The sequence below is a fragment of the Carcharhinus amblyrhynchos genome, chromosome 5, assembly GCF_965287045.1.
Source record: "Carcharhinus amblyrhynchos chromosome 5, sCarAmb.v2.hapA, whole genome shotgun sequence".
NCBI lineage: Eukaryota > Metazoa > Chordata > Chondrichthyes > Carcharhiniformes > Carcharhinidae > Carcharhinus > Carcharhinus amblyrhynchos.
Window position 1 is genome coordinate 77,119,846 of NC_137328.1, and position 20,350 is coordinate 77,140,195.

Consider the following 20,350-nt stretch of genomic DNA (forward strand, 5'->3'; position numbering starts at 1 on the left):
GTATCCATTACCCCAGCTGGTAGAGGTGATCTTTCTGACTTACATTTGATTGCCTTCACTCTGCCCAGCAAACTCTTATAATTCCAAGAAGAGCAAATTTTCCCAAAGAAGGTGGAAATTCAGTTTCAGTAAAAGGAAACTGTGGTCTAGTAGTAATGTCACTGCTTCCAAAATCCACCATGGCATCTAGTGGAATTTTAGACCATAAAAAACAAGAACAGGAGTAGGCCATTTGGTCCTGTGAACCTGCTCTGCCATTCAATAGGATATTGCCTAATCCAACATTCCTCACATCTACTTTCTTGCCCTTTACCCGTAACCTTTGATTCCCTTATTTTTCAAAAATCTATCTATCTCAGCCTTAAATATACACTACCTCCACAGCGCTCCATGGCAAGGAGTTCCAAAGCCACTCAACCTTTTGAGAGAAGAAATTCCTCCTTATCTCAGTCTTAAATTGACACCTGTTTATTCTGAGAGTATGCCCTCTGGCCCTAGGCTCTCCTGTAACTCATGGAATCCTGCAGTGCAGAAGGAGGCCATTCAGCCCATCAAGTTTGCACTGGCCACAATCCCACCCAGGCCCTATCTCCATAACCCCATGCATTTACCCTAGCTAGTCTTCATGATACTAAGGGGCAATTTAGCATGGCCAATCCACCTAACCTGCACATCTTTGGACTGTGGGAGGAAACCGGAGCACCTGGAGGAAACCCCACAGACATGGGGAGAATGTACAAACTACACACAGACAGTGACCCAAACCGGGAATTGAACCCATGTCCTTGAGGCAGCAGTGCCAACCGCTGTGCCACCATGCCACTATTTGTGAGGAAACATCCTCTCAGCATTTACGCTGTCAAGCCCCTTAAAAATCCTGCCCATTTCAATGAGATCACCTCTCATTTGTCTAAATTCTAATGATAGAGTCCCAAACTGTTTAACCTTTCCTCATAAGACAATCCATCCACACTGGGGATCATCCTTGTGAACATTCTCTGAACTGCCTTCACTGAAATAATATCTTTCCTTAAGTAAGGGGACCAAAACTGCTCACAGTACTCCAGATGTGGTCTCACCAGTGCCTTGTACAGTTGCAGCAAGACTTCCCAAATGTAATATTCCAACCATCTTGAAACATGGCCAACATTCCATTAGCTTTCCTGATTACCTGCTGCACCTGTGTGCTAGCTTTCTGTGTTTTGTGTATCTTTACCCCCCACCAGCCCCTTTTAAATTACAGCTTTTTGCAGTTTTTCTCCACTCAAATAATACTGTTCTTTTGTTCTCCCTTCAAAAATGGACGACATCATGTTTTCTCACATCATAATCCTTTTTGCCTGCATAACCTATCAATATTTCTTTGTAAACTGTTTGTATCCCTCTCGCAACTTGCCTTTCCACCTACTTTTGTATCATCTGCAAATTTGGCTACCGTACGTTCACTTCCTTCCTCATAAGTCATTAATATATATTGGAAACAGTTGTGGTTTAAATTTAAATTCAGTTAATATAAAATCTGGAATATAAAGATAGTCTCGGTAATGGTGATCATGACAGCTATCATCAATTATTGTAAAAACTCATTTGGATCACTAATATCCTGTAAGGAAGGAAATCTGCTGTCCTTGCTTGGTCTGACATATAAGTGACTCCAGACCCACAGCAACATGGTTAACTCTTAACTGCCCTCTGCAATGGCCAATGAAGCCATTCAGTTACAAAGGGAAATTAGAGTTGGGCCACAAATGCGGGCTTGTCAGTGAAGCCCAAATCCCATGAAAGAATAGGGAAAAAGAAGGATATTTACTTTATTTTCAAATAAATGTACTGTGCCTATCTGTCAATCTTACACACCCAAGCCTCATGTGCTTTTTGTTAGCAGAATTCAGCGCTGGTCTCATGACTTCCTCCTTTGCTCCATCTTATCCTAAATTAAAGACACATTTCCAAGCATAACAACCTTATAAAACCTTGCATTTGTGACAATTTGTATTTCCTATGTGTTGCTATTTGAAATTTGCATACACTAAGATTTGAGTAATCACTACACAAACCTTATTAGTGCTGGCCTTCAGCAAGAAATGTCTTTGTAATAGGAACCAGTGATTGAAATATCGCTCAGAAAGCCCATCAAGTGGCTGGTGTCGGAAATGGAAAATTGGTCACACTATTGGATGAGGAATGTTCTTCAAAGATTGGGCCTGGCTACAGATTCTAAAGTGGAAAATATTGCATTCCCCAGCATGCTTTATTAGAATTTCTAAGGAAATTCAAAACAATATATTTAAGAGTGCACTTGAAGAAGTAAGATTTTCAAAACTAGTATGGTGAAGCTCTGTTCTTTTATTATTCAGTGAGTTGGTTATATTTGGATTTGGGGTTGGTTAGCTCAATTGGTTGGATGTCTGGTTTATGATGCAGAGTGATGCCAACAGCACAAGTTCAATTCCTGTACCGGCTGAGGTTATCCATGATCTTCTCAATCTTTCTTCTTGCCCCTGGTGCGGTTACCCTCAGGTTAAATCACCACCAATCAGCTCTCATTCTCTCTCAAAAAGGGGGAGAGCAACCTATGCTCCTCTAGGACTTTGGTAACTTTTGGATATTTTGCTTATAACAGAACAAAATGATGTGAAAAGGAATATAAAACAAGAAAATTGTAGATGTAAATGGTCTAATGCAGTTAGGAGAAACTGCAAGTTGTAGAAATGGTTCACAGTTGGTGTGACGGAATTAGAAGGGTACATTATTAGGTCACATTGTGCTGATTGTGTCCTGACTGGGTGAGTGGGGTTGGCTGAAGCAATTTGCAGTTGAGTCGTCACTTTGCTTATTATGTTAACCTGATGTCTCATCCAAGTGCTAGTGGCTCCAAAAGTGTAACACTTCCTCAATACTTCACTTGAGTGTTAGCCAAGTCTCAGGATCAGAACTTAATCCAAAATTTCTGCTACTGACTGAGGCAAGGCTGACACCGAGGAAAAGAATTACTACTGGATTTTTTTATTCATTTGTGAGATATGGGTGTCGCTCGCTGGCTAGCATTTGTTGCCTATCCCTTGATGGTCAAGGGCAGTTAAGAGTCAACCACATTGCTGTGACACTGGAGTACAGGTGACATATTTCCTTCCCTAAAGGACATTAGTGAACTAGATAGGTTATTCCAGCAATCAACAATGGTTTCATGGTCATCAGTAAATTCTTGATTCCAGATATGTTTTATTGAATTCAAGACCCACCATCTTCCATGGGGGGATTCAAACCTGGGCCCCCAGAATATCAGCTAAGTTTCTGGATTAATAGTCTAGTGATAATGCCACCAGGCCATCGCCTCCCCATATTTGAGGTCAGTGATTTGAAAATACTACAGGGCTGTTATACAGTCGGTATATTTTACGTAAAATGTTGATTCAATTCTTGGTTTATTTTTGTGCTGATGGTTAGCCTGCTCCATGTCAACACTGCCCAAAGATATGAACACCAAAAAGTGAACAAAAGACTGGCATTTCAGATAGCACCTTATCTCACATCTCTCACAAGTGTCCTGAAGCATTTAATTTGCAATGAATTATCTTGAAATGCAACAACTGTTGGTATGTGGTCAAACAGCAGTTATTTTCTGGATAACGATCCACTAAACAACAATGGGATGAGTGAACAGTTAATCTTTCTTGTGATGTTATCAGTGCCATATTATAAAAATTAATGATTTGTTAGCCACTGGTAATAGCTGTTGCCAGAGTAGTAACCAGGTTGCTTGGAATGTGTAAGAACAGCAACTTGCATTTTTATAACATCAAAAGCTATTAAATAGGCCTAAGGAACTTTACAAAGGCAAACAAATGCTGAACAGTAATAGCAGATTAGAAGAGATGAATGGTCGAAGAGAAAGCTTTGAAGGTGCAGAAAGGAGGGATTTTGAGATGGGGTTTTGTAGGTGAACACATATTGGTTTGGATGAGTGAATGTGGACTTGACTCTGTAAGACAATGGGCAGAATTCTCCCACTGCCCTGGTGGCAGCCTAAATAGCGAGGAGGGAGGGGCAGTGAGAATTCCTCAGGAGTCCAGAAATAGGTTTCGTGTTGGTGAGATGGGGCGATCTTCTACTGCTGCCTGCCCCGGTGGCTTGGGAAACACACTGGAGACCAGTGTGAAACTGAAACCGCTAATGCGATGCAGATGAATGCTGGACTGAAATCTCTCTCCTTCCCCACTCCTGAGTTTCTGCAATGCCTGCGGGAAAGCGAGCCAGTCCGGAACAATGTGGCATGCAGAAGTCGGGACTTACCTGAACAATGCCTGGAGCTGCTTCTGGAGTTTGGGATGGAGGCCAACAACAAATTTAGATCTTGGAATCTCACAGCAGTGGATGGGAGAGCATCTATAGGTGAATTTTCCAGATTTAGCTTTATTAAGGAGGTCTATCTTCCAGCCTCAGTGTTTCTGAAGAGCCATCTTTTTTCCTCAATGGTGGATCAGTGAGGAAATAACCTTTTCATTGTGCATCCATGTATGATGGTGGGAATCATGCTGTCTCCGCCATGGCACGTGGCATAAAACCCCGGTGCATAATTAATGACATCAGGGCTGGGAGACAAGGCACTGATTCCAGCTGGTCTCCAAAGCACAAAACATTCCCACGGGACTTAGTCTAAGATGGGAGAGTTCTGCCCAATGAGTGGGGATGGAAAAGTATAAATCAGATGAAGCATTTTGAATTTGGTATAGAATTGTTTTATACAAAACTAGGATTCAACATCACAAAGTGAATTTAGCACATTGTGCAAATGTCATGGAGACAGAAGCTATATAAATTCAAATCTGTCTTCTGTGCATTTGAAATTGGGAAAATCTGCAGTTTCAAGTAGTTAGCACACAACATTAGTGTGAAATTTAATTGGCTGACTAGTCAATCAAAGCCCTTTCTCAGTTAAGTGTCATAACTAAAGCAGTAACCTTGAGACTGATGAACTCCATTTGGTCTGAGGCCAGTTTTATTCAGCTGTGTAATTGTAATGGCAGTGGTCCATTCAGAGTTAGCATTCCAAGCAATCTTAAGCAAATTTTGTTACAGGAGAACGGGTGAAAAGGTAGATTACAAATAACAAACCTCCCTATGTTACAATGAAGAAGCGTCTGACTGCACTAGCAGCACCTACCAATTTCAGAACAAGTTTATTTCACAGCCTTGCTTTCCCATGTCACTGCAGTTTCCATTGAACATCTGTGGCATAAAAAATACCCACAATTAGCATAATTTAATAACAAGCTTGGCATCTGTCTTCAGTTTTTAATTAATCCCATAAATTATAATTCAAAAGAGGGTTCAACATCATTGGTAAAATTTCACTTTATAAATGGGCAGTATTTCCAGCAGAAACCGAAAAAGATAGGTACCAGTGATACTGCCAATGTCCTATATGGCGTTTTTAAGTACTGGTATCTTGCCAGCAGCTTATTAAAGCTCGTTAAAGTCTCCTGTGGCTATTCCCCTTTCAAACAGATACACCATTTTGGGTACTGTTGAAGGGAGTAGTCTCTCAGAGGGAATATACCTACAGCAACCAGGCCTATGACATCAGACCTGGTTCTGCTGTGAGCAGGGTCAGGCAAAGAGCAAGTGAATAGTAGTAATAGAGGACTTGTTAGTTAAAGGTACAGACAGGCGTTTCATGGCTGCGATCAAGACTCCAGACTGGTGTGTTGCCTCCCTGGTGCCAGGGTCAAAGATGTCCCTGAGTGGTTAAAGGACATTCTTAAGGGGAAGGGTGAGCATCCCAAAGTCGTTGTACTCATTGGTACCAACGACATAGATGGGAAAAGGGATGAGGTCCTGAAGTGTGACTATAGAGAGTTAGGCAGAGGTGAAAGTGCAGGACCTCGAGGTAGTAATTTCTGGACTGTTGCTGATGCCATGTGCTAGCGAGAGTAGGTATAGGAAGATTAAGCAGGTGGATGCGTGGCTTGAGACCTGGGGCAGGGATTTAAATTTGTGAATCATTGGGATCTCTTCTGGGGCAGGGGTGACCTGTTGAAGAGGGATGGATTGCACCAGAACTAGAGAGGGACTAATATCTTGATGGCAAGATTTGCTAGAGCCATTCGGGAGGGTTTAAACTAGTTTGACAGCGGGTGGGACCCAAAGCAGTAGGGAGACAGAAGAGAAGGTTGAGGACAGCACGGAATTAAAGAGAGCACGTTAAATAGTAAAGGCAGTGTCAGTAATCCTAGTACTAGACAAGTTAGGTAAGGGAAGTTTAGATTAAACTGCACTAATTTCAGTGCAAGAGGCCTGACGGGCATGGATGAGTATATGGGACTGGGATATTTAGCAATTACTGAAACATGGCCAAGGGACGGGCAGAACAGCAACTCGATAGTCTAGTACAGATGCTATAGAAAAGATGGAACAGGCGGCAAGAGAAGAATCACATTTTTGTTTCAGGAGAACGTCAGTGCAGTACAGAGGGGATATTTCTGAGGATTCGCCCACTGACTCTATATGGGTAGAAATGAAAATTAAGAAAGGGGAGATGACTTTGATAGGATTGTACTACAGGCCCCAAATAATCAGCGGGAAATTGAGAAACAAATATGTAAGGAGATTACTGATGACGCCAAGAAAATTGGGGTGGTAAATGTAGGAGACTTTAATTTTCCCAACCATAGCGTTACGGGCTTGAATGGAGAGAAGTTTGTTGAATGTATTCAGGAGGAATTTCTCATTCAGTATGTGGATGGCCCGACCGTTGAGGGGGCAAAACTTGACCTCGACTTGGGGAAATAAGGAAAGGCAGGTGACAGAAGTTAGTGACGGATGATGTTGGGGCCAGTGACCATAATGCAGTTAGTTTTATGATAGCTGTGCAAAATGATAGGTCTGGCCCAAAAGTTAAAATTCTAAATTGGGGCAAGGCCAATTTTGTTGGTATCCAACAGGAACTTTCATAAGTTGATAGGGAGAGTCTGTTGGCAAAGGGACATCTGGTAAGTGGGAAACTGTCAAAATTGTGTTAACCAGTGTTCAGAGCAAGCACCTTCCTTTTAGAATGAAGGGCAAGGCTGGTCGAAATAGGGAACCCTGGATGACTGGGGATATTGAGGCTCTGGTCAAAAAGAAGAAGGAGGCATATGACATGCATAGGCAGCTGGGATCAAGTAGAGGGTATAGAGGATGTCAAAGAGTTGAGAGAGAAATCAGGAGGGCAAAAAAGGGACACAAGATTGTTTTGGCAGATAAGGCAAAAGAGAATCCAAAGAGTTTCTATAAATATATAAAAGGCAAAAGAGTAACCAGGGACAGAATAGGGCCTCTTAAGAATCAACAAGGTCATGTATGTACAGATCCATAAGAGATGGGTGGGATCTTAAATTAATGTTTCTCATCAGTATTTATTATTGAGAAAGGCATGGATGTTAGGGAACTTGGGGAAATAAATAGTGATATCTTGAAGAGTGTACATGTTACAGTGAAGGAAGGTGCTGGTCGTCTTAAAGCACATCAAGGTAGGTAAATCCCCAGGACCTGATAAAATTTTCAAGTTTGCTGATGACACCACCATAGTGGGTCGGATCTCAAACAATGACGAGACAAGGTATAGGAGTGAGATAGAGAATCTGGTGAACTGGTGAGGTGACAATAATCTCTCCCTCAATGTCAACAAAATGAAGGAGATTGTCATCGACTTCAGAAAGCATAGAGGATAACATGCCCCTCTCTACATCAACAGGGATGAAGTAAAAAGAGTTGAGAGCTTCAAGTTTTTTGGTGTCCAGATCCTTATCAACCTGCCCTGGCCCTTCATGCCACTGTAGTTAAGAAAGCCAACCAATTCCCCTACTTTCTCAGAAGACTAATGAAATTTGGCACGTCAACTACGCCTCCACCAATCTTTACAGATGCGCCAAAGAAGGCATTCTTTCAGGTTGTATCACAGCTTAATATGGCTCCTGCTCTGCCCAAGACCACAAGAAACTACAAAAGATTGTGAATGTAGCCCAATCCATCATGCAACCAGCCTCCTATCCAGTGACTCTGTCTACACTTCCTGCTGCCTTGGCAAAGCAGCCAGCATAATGAAGGACCCCACGCACCCAGACATTCTCTCTTCCATTGGGAATAAGAAACACAAGTCTGAGGTCAACCGACTCAAGAACCGCTTCTTCCCTGCTGCCATCAGACTTTTTAATAGACCTACTTTGCATTACATTGATCTTTGTCTACACCTTTGCTATGACTGTAATACTATGTTCTGCACTGTCTCATTCTCTTTCAATGGTATGCCCTGTCTGTATAGTATGCAAGAAACAATAGTTTTCACTTTGTGCTAATACATCTGACAAAAATAAATCAAATCAAATCCCAGCACGTTGTAGGAGGCCAGGAAAGAAATTGCATGTTACTTAGCAGAGATATTTGAATCATTGACAGCCACAGCTGAGGTGCCTGAAAGTTGGAGGGTGACAAATGTTGTGCCTTTGTTTAAGAAGGGCTGCGTGCAAAAGCCTGGGAACAACAGGGCAGTGAGCCTAATGTCTGTAGTGGGTAAGTTGTTAGGTATTCTGAGAGACAGGATCTACAGCATTTAGAGAGGCAAGTACTGAGTAGGAACAGTCAGCTTGGTTTGTCACTGGAAGATTGTGTCTCACGAATTTGATTGAGTTTTTTAAAGAAGTAAACAAGAAGGTAGGTGCGGGCAGTGCAGTCAACATTGTCGACATAGACTTTAGCAAGGCCTTTGACAAGATACCGCTTGGGAGCATACTGTCTTTCCAATAGTAAAGGAGTCTAAAATAGAGGACATAGGTTTAAGGTGAGAGGGGAGAGATACAAAAGGGTCCAGAGGGGCAATTTTTTCACACAGAGGGCAGTGTGTCAGGGACGAGCTGTCAGAGGTAGTAGTCGAGACAGTTACAATTCTGTCTTTTAAAAAGCATTTAAACAATTGCATGGGTAAAATTAGTATGGAGGGGTAAGGGCCAAACGTGAGCAATTGGGACTCGCTCAATGGTAAAAATTGGGCGGCATGGACAAGTTGGGCCGAAGGGCCTGTTTCCATGTTGTAAACCTCTTTGATTGTGTAATTGTCTTTTTACTATAAAAGCAAAATACGGCAGATGCTGGCAATTTGGAATAAGAACAATAAATGCTGGAAAAGTTCAGCAAGTCTGGCAGCATCTGTGGAAATATAGAGTTAACATTCTAAGTTTGTATGACTTCTTCAGAACACTGAATCTTTTATCATTTGCACCAACTAGAGAAAACAAAAATAGTATTTTGGCAAAATAATGTTGGCTAACAAATGCTAGCTATGAAATGCTGTCTCAAGTAAAATGTTTATCCGAAAACAAAAACAGATTTTTTCCATTCTTTGATTGCACCCTGGCAATCGTTTGCATCATTTCAAATAAAAATGCTTTCTATTGACCCTGGGCCATGGTAGAAGTGGGATTGGTACTTTTCACTTCAATCCCTGTTTGCTCCCAAGAGGAAATCGAGGTTCCCATTGTCCAAAGGTTCTTTCATTAAGGTGTATTTGTGGACTGTGAATAGCTTCAGGCTTGGCTTCCCATTCTTGATAGTTTATTGAAGTTCTGAGCAGGGATTTCCCAGCCCTATGGTGGCGGATGAGCTGGGGCCAGGAAAATAAGTGGGAGTGATGGCACTGGATGAAGAGAGATTTCCTGCAAAGGGAAGCAGGAAGTGGGCAGTCAATTCAAATATTTATCAACTCTATTAGGGTCAATTCTTTGGACCTGTGGTATTGCCAGTGATGAAGTGATAGACTGGAGGCTTGCTGGGCCAAAGAGGGGGCTGTAGCCTGGGAAATCGCTCCCTTGGCCATAATGAGCCATCTGGAGGGATCAGCCTACTTGCCTCCTCTGAATTTTAATTTAAGACTTGCTTCAATCACAGATCTGCCTCAGCAATGCCCATCTCCCTGGTGGGGTTGCCAAGGATTGGGAGCTGCCAGCCTTAATTGGCACCAGAATGCCACCTCTGGGGAATGTACTGAGCTGGTTCTGCTGGCAGCAAGCATGGACCCCCATTTGGTACTGATGATGGAGTTTCAAAGCCTGGCCCTATTCTTCAAATTAACACCTCTGCAGTATGACAGTTGGAAAGGTACAAGGGTTATCTGTTGTCCAAACCTTCGTCAAAGTCAGTGGAAGGAGTGAGATGGGAAATTCATTACTTCAGTTTAGTATCAAAGAACTCTTTTTGTATTCTTTATACAGACTTTTTGCTTTGTTCCATTGAATATGAGTGTGGGATGTGAATCCACCCCATGGCTATAATACAGCAATATATCTAACTTTTAGCATTTGGATATATGCATGCAGAACTTTTGATTTTCAAGGCACTGCATTTCAGATCTGAAGAGATTAGGGTTTGAGAGCAGAAGTGTTTTCCCTGGCTTAGAAAATGAAGTGGTGCTACTGCTAGGACCTTCACACTAATGTAGTGTTCTGCTCCTATGAAAGAATACTGAACAGATCACTTGCACTATATATGACAGATATGAATTGTGGTCACAATGCTAACACGGACTTCCTCCTTTTCAGCATGTCTCGAAGCAGCTGTGTATGCCTGCGTGCTTGGTCAGCAAACTCAATTTGTGGTTTTGATCTGAGCACAGAGCAGCTCTTTCAGCACTGGTTTCATTACAGAAAGTCAATGTTTTCACTGAATGGTAGGCCAACTTGCTATGCTGATTATCTGACACTCAGGTAAACCCTTCTGAATAATTGTGCCTACCAAGGCCACTCAAACAGATCTATTAGGATTTAAACATATCTGCCAAGTCTCACTTGTATGGATTGAATCTCACTAATTTTAGCTGAGAAATGTCACCTTTTCTGAAGTATCTCACTTATAAAAATAAATACAACTCCATGCGTTTAAATGGGTTGTGATCAGTCTCGCTCTTTTTTACATCAATCTCACTTTTAACAGTTCCCTGCTCTTGACAGCTGTACCCAAGAAGTTTTTTTTTCCCCATCCTGAGCTGGGGAGAATCATAAAGCACTGCCTGTATTCTGGTTCCATCTCATTTCACTTAATTATTTTTTTTTCGGGATAGAACAAACCCAGACAGTGTATTGAAAAATAAATTACAGAATGACAGAAGAAGCTTCCTTTCCTGGTGTTAAAATTGATTTTTAAGGACAGTGAGTCTGATGTTTAAGAGGAGATGATTTGCTGTTTCAGCGAGATATCTAGACTTTGGCTCTTGAATAGGAAACAGTTATCTCAGGTTTGTTAATCAAATTCCACCATTTAGCTTACATCCTGGTACTCAATGTCTGTGCTTTATCAGAGAATATTTGTAGATAGGACTCAAGTATGTGTGTATTGTAGCTGGAAGGTAGCACTTGATAAAAAAGATGCTCACAAAAGTCTTCCACCTTTTGAAACTAGATCTGCAAACCTCAGAGCAGTTATGAATTAACTGCAAGATGTCTGGGTGATGTGCCTGCCACAGTTGAATAGCTGGCAGTGAATGCAGGATGTGAGTGTGAGCTTTTCAGAAATAAGAATGTGATGAATGTGAAGGTTATGTGTGCTTGATATGAGTTGTGCATGATAGAGACTGTTGGCAGGCTAGTGAAGTGGTGATAGTGATTCTGAAACAGTATTTGAAGCTAGTCATCCATTTCTAAAGGATGTGGCATGTGACCATTCAGTCACCGATCTTGATCAGTCACATGAGGCCATTGAACCTTTTTCAGCATTGCATCCAGATCCTCAAATTCTTGATATTTACCACATCAGCTATCTGCACCCACTGCCCTGTGGGAGTCTCCTGACTGGCTGAGGGAAGAAAAGCGCCCTCCTCCTGTCCACCTCCTGCATCGTTGGCTCCAGTACTCATCGGGGAACCTTGGACCGTGCTGTCTGGTGCTCTCCTCTCTCCGCTCATAAACACTTCTTGAACAACTTCCAGCACCTGCACCTGCCATAACCAAAATGCTACTTTCCTTTAAGAGATTTTAATTGATGCTAGCCGCACATGAATTTGGGTCCCACGCTGAGACAAGCAGCAGTGCATTAAGCATTGGATTACAAGCCACTCTCATTTAAACTAGAAAGCAGCACAAAGTTTGCATGTTGCCTGCATCACTGTGAATAGATCTGGCTTACTTGTGTATCACGATCCCTGCATCTGATTACCGACCTTATCCAATTTTCCCTCCTTGATTGTCTTGTAAACAAAATCAGGAAATGCGTCTAGATAATTAGAATTTAAAACATCATTAAGATTATTACAATGTATTTATACTTACAGCTGCATTTTTAATTAATCCTGTTGATTGTGAAAATAATACACTCCAGTGTGATTTGAAATTTGAGTGTAAAAACATTTTGACTGGAAGTATTTTTATTTTGTCTTCTGCAGTAATTAGGTGTGTTTGGGCACACTGTTACCATGCCACTCTGGAATTTGAGAGGTGTGTTTATACGTACAGAAATATGATTTCATTTTTTTATGAAGTTCCAATCCAAATTTTAGGAACGAAGAAAATTTGGGACTGTCATCACCCCTACCCGCAATCTCTGCACAACCCTTCTCAAAGCCAGATCTTCTAGACTAATAACATTCAAAGGCATTAGGACAATTACTGGGTATAAATTATACCATATCAATGGTCACCTATACAAACTTACGGAGGTGGCTGATTAAAAGACAGCATGAAGTTTGCTGTCCAATTAGGGATGTCCGAAGACCTAATACGTTCACAGTAAAGGATCCTTTAGGTAAGAGTAATCACAACATGATGGAATTTCACCTTCTAATTGGAAGTGAGAAATTTGGGGCCAGAACTAATGATTCCCCTCCCTGCGTGTGCACTCTGTTCCCCCTCCCTGTGCACGCACTCTCTTCCCCCGCCGCACTGGTGTGCACACTCTTTCCCCCCCCTCCCCGCGCGCCCTCTCTCTGCCCCTCCCCGCGCGCCCTCTCTCTGCCCCTCCCCGCGCGCCCTCTCTTTGCCCCTCCCCGCGCGCCCTCTCTTTGCCCCTCCCCGCGCGCCCTCTCTTTGCCCCTCCCCGCGCGCCCTCTCTTTGCCCCTCCCCGCGCGCCCTCTCTTTGCCCCTCCCCGCGCGCCCTCTCTTTGCCCCTCCCCGCGCGCCCTCTCTTTGCCCCTCCCCGCGCGCCCTCTCTTTGCCCCTCCCCGCGCGCCCTCTCTTTGCCCCTCCCCGCGCGCCCTCTCTTTGCCCCTCCCCGCGCGCCCTCTCTTTGCCCCTCCCCGCGCGCCCTCTCTTTGCCCCTCCCCGCGCGCCCTCTCTTTGCCCCTCCCCGCGCGCCCTCTCTTTGCCCCTCCCCGCGCGCCCTCTCTTTGCCCCTCCCCGCGCGCCCTCTCTTTGCCCCTCCCCGCGCGCCCTCTCTTTGCCCCTCCCCGCGCGCCCTCTCTTTGCCCCTCCCCGCGCGCCCTCTCTTTGCCCCTCCCCGCGCGCCCTCTCTTTGCCCCTCCCCGCGCGCCCTCTCTTTGCCCCTCCCCGCGCGCCCTCTCTTTGCCCCTCCCCGCGCGCCCTCTCTTTGCCCCTCCCCGCGCGCCCTCTCTTTGCCCCTCCCCGCGCGCCCTCTCTTTGCCCCTCCCCGCGCGCCCTCTCTTTGCCCCTCCCCGCGCGCCCTCTCTTTGCCCCTCCCCGCGCGCCCTCTCTTTGCCCCTCCCCGCGCGCCCTCTCTTTGCCCCTCCCCGCGCGCCCTCTCTTTGCCCCTCCCCGCGCGCCCTCTCTTTGCCCCTCCCCGCGCGCCCTCTCTTTGCCCCTCCCCGCGCGCCCTCTCTTTGCCCCTCCCCGCGCGCCCTCTCTTTGCCCCTCCCCGCGCGCCCTCTCTTTGCCCCTCCCCGCGCGCCCTCTCTTTGCCCCTCCCCGCGCGCCCTCTCTTTGCCCCTCCTCTCGCGCTCCTCTCTTTGCCCCTCTCTCTCTCTCTCTCATCCCTCTCTCTCTCTCTCTCATCCCCTCTCTCTCTCTCTCATCCCCTCTCTCTCTCTCCTCATCCCCTCTCTCTCTCTCTCTCATCCCCTCTCTCTCTCTCTCTCATCCCCTCTCTCTCTCTCTCTCTCTCATCCCCTCTCTCTCTCTCTCTCTCATCCCCTCTCTCTCTCTCTCTCTCATCCTCCTCTCTCTCTCTCCCTCTCTCTCTCTCTCATATCCCCTCTCTCTCTCTCATCCCCTCTCTCTCTCTCATCCCCTCTCTCTCTCTCATCCCCTCTCTCTCTCTCATATCCCCTCTCTCTCTCTCTCATCCCCTCTCTCTCTCTCTCATCTCCCTCTCTCTCTCTCCCTCTCATCCCCTCTCTCTCTCTCTCTCATCCCCTCTCTCTCTCTCATCCCCTCTCTCTCTCTCTCTCATCCCCTCTCTCTCTCTCTCTCTCATCCCCTCTCTCTCTCTCTCTCTCATCCCCTCTCTCTCTCTCATCCCCTCTCTCTCTCTCTCATCCCCCTCTCTCATCCTCTCTCTCTCTCTCTCTCTCTCTCTCTCTCTCTCTCATCCCCTCTCTCTCTCTCTCTCTCTCTCTCTCTCTCTCATCCCCTCTCTCTCTCTCTCTCTCTCTCATCCTCTCTCTCTCTCTCTCTCTCTCTCTCTCTCTCTCTCTCTCTCTCCTCATCCCCTCTCTCTCTCTCTCTCTCTCTCTCTCTCATCCCCTCTCTCTCTCTCATCCCTCTCTCTCTCTCATCCCCTCTCTCTCTCTCTCTCTCTCATCCCCTCTCTCTCTCTCTCTCTCTCTCTCTCTCATCCCCTCTGTCTCTCTCTCTCTCTCTCTCTCTCATCCCCTCTCTCTCTCTCTCATCCCCTCTCTCTCTCTCTCATCCCCTCTCTCTCTCTCTCATCCCCTCTCTCTCTCTCTCATCCTCTCTCTCTCTCTCTCATCCCCTCTCTCTCTCTCTCTCATCCCCTCTCTCTCTCTCTCTCATCCCCTCTCTCTCTCTCTCATCCCCCCTCTCTCTCTCTCTCATCCCCTCTCTCTCTCTCTCTCTCATCCCCTCTCTCTCTCATTTTCTTGCTCGCTCTTGCACTCGCTCGCGCTCACTCTCCCTGGAAAACATCAAATGTAAAATCACTGTTAGAGTCTGGGGGGAGACAGAAAGCAGGAAGATTGGGGACATGTTCAAAACCAGGAAATAATAACTGGAAAAAGAGGGGAAATTGAAATCTGAGAGAGAACTAGCAAGAAATATGGAAGCAGATAGTGAAAGCTGCTATAAGTAATTTAAAAGGAAGCAAGCAGCTGAAATAAGTGCTCTGCCCTTGGACAGTGAGGTTGGGGAATTATTAATGAGAAATGAGGATATGGTCGAGACTTTGAACAAGTATTCTCTATCTGACTTCATGGTTGATGATGCAGAAAGCCTGCCTAGAAGGGATAGGCCAATTAGACTGACACGCAAACCAGACTCCCATCCATTGACTCTGTCTACACTTCCTGCTGCCTCAGCAAAGCAGCCAGCATAATTAAGGACCCCACGCACCCTGGACATTCTCTCTTCCACCTTCTTCCTTCAGGAAAAAGATACAAAAGTCTGAGGTCAAGTACCAACCGACTCAAGAACAGCTTCTTCCCTGCTGCTGTCAGGCTTTTGAATAGACTTACCTTGCATTAAGTTGATCTTTCTCTACATCCTAGCTATGACTGTAACATTACATCCTGAAATCTTTCTTTTAGTTCTCTATGAACAGTATGTTTAGTCTGTATAGCACGCAAGAAACAATACTTTTCACTGTATGTTAATACATGTGACAATAATAAATCAAATCAAATCAAAATCTATCATTGGCAAATACTAGAATCCATGATTTAGGAGATAGTAGCAAGACATTTAGAAAATAATAATACAATCTAGCAGAGTCAATGTGGTTCTGGGTAAGGGAACGTTTGACAAATTTATTAGAATTCTTTAAGGATATAATAAGAAGGATGGATAAAGAGAAACCAGTAGATGCAATGTATTTGCATTTCCAAAAGGCATTCAATAAGTTGTCACGTATAAGGTAACTGCACAATAGGAGTTGGGGGTGATAGTTTAAAATGGATAGAGGATTGGCCATCTGTAGAAAACAGAGGCAGGATAATTGGGTCATTTTTGGGTTGGCACACGAACCAAGGATCGGTGTTGGGACCTCAACTATTTATGACCCGTATTATAATTTGGATCAAGGGACAGATTGTGAGCGACTTGTACGAGAACTTCCAGGTTATAGTATCTGCTGCACTTTTCCTTCTTGATGGTAATGGTTGTGAGTTTGGAAGATTTTGCCTTTATGGTCAATGGGAAGGTCAACAGATAGTCTCTGCACAAATGAATGCTGCAGAGGGAGACATAGGGGGTCTCTCAGAATGGAATTGTTCATGAAGGGTTTGGAGAGAGTTACAATGAGCACAGCCCAGAACTGTGGTGGTACTCAGTTTGAACGGGACCCATCTGTAAGAAAAAGTTATGCTGCTTTGTGTCTTCCTGATGCTGGCATTTGTAACAGCCTCTGATGGAGTTTTGATCTCCTGTTGAGAGGCTGCCAGTGAAGCGTTGCCAATCTTCCAACACAACAGGGGATCCATGTGACGTTGGTGAACGTACATCCCTCTCGGAAAATGTCTCCTTATTGAGACTTTAATTAGTTTGACTACCTTCCCCCTACTACTGAGTGAAATCTGATTCCAATGGCATTCAGCCCCAGGAAGCTTGCCTCAAGATGGAAAAGTGTCAGGCGCTGACCTGAGGCACTAAATTTCCACACATGCCCCACCTTCAAATCCATCAATATGGGTGTGAGAAAATTCCGTCTTCACTGAACATACTGGCCTGCTGCGCTCCAGTTCTGGAGCCTGCAGGCATTGACAGTGAGCTCGCTTCTTGTTTCGTGGGCGTCAGTGTGTTTGGAAGCTGGGTTCCAAAGATTGTAACAGGCAGCTACTTATTGGACAAGGCTTGAGTGCCCTTGGCAGGGGGCATATTTGGCTGGTGCACCTGGGCATGAGCTCTGTTCATTCCAGCTCCTTCACAAACAAAATGATATTTATACTGATAAATCCCCACAAATGTAATTTTCAATTGTGCTTATGTAAACAACATTTCACAGCCTTCGTGCTGTTGGGCTGATACTATGTAATCTAGTCTTCAGAAGGGACTGAGTTTTAGAACCAAGTTCACTTTCAAGATGTATTGAGCATTTATGTTAACAAATAGAAAACCCATTGGGGACAGACACATTGCCAATCTAGGTCAGCTTTTGAACAGAACTACCTAGGGTACATTGCATTTTACAGTTATAGGAAACTCTTAAACATTACTTTCCTGTTTTCATCTTAAGTAATCTATACTCAGTCAATTCTTGCTTGATGCTCTGACCGCTCCTCCTCTCAGCTTTCATTGTAGTTTCCAATACTAGCACGTGATGCTTTTTAACTATATCAAATTGTTAATTGAGTGTATTGCACAAAATCCAACACTCTTACATAGAATCATAGAAATCCTACAGTGCAGAGGGAGGCTATTCTGCCCATCGAGCCTGCACTGACAACAATTCCACCCCAGGTCCTATCCCCTCAATCCCACACATTTACCCGACTAAATCTTCTAACATATGCATCCTGGAACACTAAGGAGCAATTTTGCATGGCCAATCAACTTAATGTGCACATCTTTGGACTGTGGGAGGAAACCGGAGCACCTGGAGGAAATCCATGCAGACACGGGGAGACTGTGCAAACTCCACACAGACAGCGAACCAAGAAGGGAATTGAACCTGGGTCCCTGGCGCTGTGGGGCAGCAATGCTAACCGCTGTGCCACTGTGATTCCATGGGTCACTGGTTGGCCTGGGATAGCTGATTCTAGTTGGTGTGGAGTGCTGCTTGATTCAGGGCTGAAGCGCGACCAAATGGGCGTCACTTCTCTCTTGTTAACACACAGCATGTTTGTGGGGAATGTGGTGCTAAACTATTCGTAGACAACCTAATGGTTAGTTTTACCCTACTGATGATACCTGTGAGAATAACGTACAACAGGGAGAAGTGGAATGCATTGTCTGTTCCATATCAAAGGCATAGGCCAGAATTTTTCCAGGGTGGCGAGGCTCACAGAACAGGATTCTCCGTTACCTTCAGGCGGGATTTTGGGCAACACAGTGATTAGCACTGCCGCCTCACAGCGCCAGGGACCCAGGTTTGATTTCCAACTTGGGTCACTGTGCGTGCAGTGTGCACGTTCTCCCCGTGTCTGTGTGGACTCCCTCCAGGTGGGCTTTCTCCCACGTCCAAAGATGTGCGGGTTAGGTGGATTGGCCATGCTAAATTGCCCCTTAGTGTCACGGGGACTAACTAGGGTAAATGCATGGGCTAGGGCCTGGGTGGGATTGTGGTTGATGCAGACTCGATGGACTGAATGGCCTCCTGCACTGTAGGATTCTATGATTTACGAGCCTTGCCTGAGAGAGTAATGTAACAGCTCTTGGGTGTTTCTCAGTCTCAGGAAGAATTTAGTATTTCTCTATTCCCTATTGTGCATTTCTTTTGTTTTAACAATTTCCTCAAACCCACAATGTATTCCTCACACAGGTAAAACATATTGAGCAGAAAGACACCATACTCGTTTGGAAGGTCAAGAATACATTCTCGGGTTTGAAAGTAAAGTGAAACATATCACTAACAAAGCTGTACAATCATCAGCAAGAATTGATGACCTGTTATTTTGCATAGTCAGTATGTCTTGTACATCTTGAGTGGTGGGGAGACATATGGTACATTTGTAAAGCTATTAAAAATACATTTCAATAGAGTTACAAAACATACTTATTAAATTTCAATTCACTTTTTCACAGTGTTGTGCACACCTAATAATCTTCGCATAGCTGTTTTAACTTTTAAAATATTATAGGAACAGCTTCAACTGTATGTCTGAGGAAGGGCCAACCTTGTTCAAAATGATCAATAAAGATTGTAACTGATAAGAAATAGTTATCAGCATAGGGGCATGAAATTCATATGCCTTATGGGGACAGAAGAGGGAAAATTGGCGTAATTATGTTTGGAATGGGTCTAGTGACTTGAATTTTTCATTTTGGATGATGGCCATCAAATTATTGAATTTGTAGGAAATGTTGAGGGACATCATCTTCTGGTTAGTGCTCACATCTTGAAGGATTGAGGATAATCAATTTACTTTTCAAAATCATGTAGGTGTTTGAAATATGAGCGATTGTGTTTAATTATCCCTAATGAGCCATTTCAGACAGCAGGTACAAGTGAAAGTGTATGTCATCTTCTAGAAGTGGTGATGGGGAAGCTTCCTGCTGTGTGCATCTAAAAATCATTATTTGCTAACACAAGTAGTTGTGTCAGCATCTTAAGCCAAATTTCATGGCTGGCTTTCATTCAGAAATCTCAAGTCAAGCAGTTATGGCAGTAATTAATGTTGCGCATTCGTTTAATAACGTGTGTCTTAGTTCTTGATGTTCAAATTAGAGATGGCCCTAGTGATGTGACATTGCCAGAAAACTTCAACTACAATACAAGTACCACTGAATGGAAAGGCTCAAAATCCCTTCATTTTATTTACTATTTATGTTCTGAGACATTGTCAAAAATAGCAAGTTTTATTACTACTTATTTTGCATCTGCATGGGCTTTCTTTAAAAACAGTTGCATATTAGTGTTTCCAGGATTAATACTGGACCCTCAGTACACTTATATGTCAGACACATTTATAATTTAATGAGAATATTGGGACAAATATAGATGGCCAGTATTTACAGTTTTAAAAAATGAGCTCACCATTGGATTTCTTTCCAAAACTTATGTCAGGTCGAGTATTATGATTATCCAATAATTCAGAATGTTGTATAAACTTTAAATGGAGCTAAAGTAGAGAGGTGAGACGATTTCTTTCACGGAACTGCTTGGGGTGTGCAACAGTTGTAGTTTAATATTCCATGCAAAACCACATTTTTAAAAGTGTCTGGATTTTGCAACATGAAGTCTCAGTATTAGGGACTAGCTGCCCTGAGGCCAGAGCACTGTGCATTTATTCAAACAAGCTGACACATGACTCCTTTGTTACTAAGCGCTGTCGACAGTATGTCTTGGATCAGCTGACCATGCATTACATTCTCGAGCTACTGTCCTGAGTTCTCAGATCTGCTTAACACTGCAGCCACTGTGATAGAACCAAGGAAGCACCAGTGCCAATGACTGTAGCTCTGTCAGCGTTGATCAGTTCCTTTGGGCCTGTTCTCTGCCACATGCTTAGGCCCCAATTGATGTTATTAACACTTTCTTTTGTCATTCTGTCCAAGTGTACTAAAAACATTTCTGGTTTTAAACAAAATGTTCAAATAGATGGCA

The 20,350-nt window shown here is 44.1% G+C and overlaps 1 protein-coding gene across 5 annotated transcripts in view; it reads left to right on the forward strand.

Moving 5' to 3' along the window:
* Positions 1 to 20,350, forward strand: part of efna5b (ephrin-A5b) — a 204,586-nt gene that overhangs the window by 152,926 nt on the left and 31,310 nt on the right. The window lies entirely within an intron of this gene.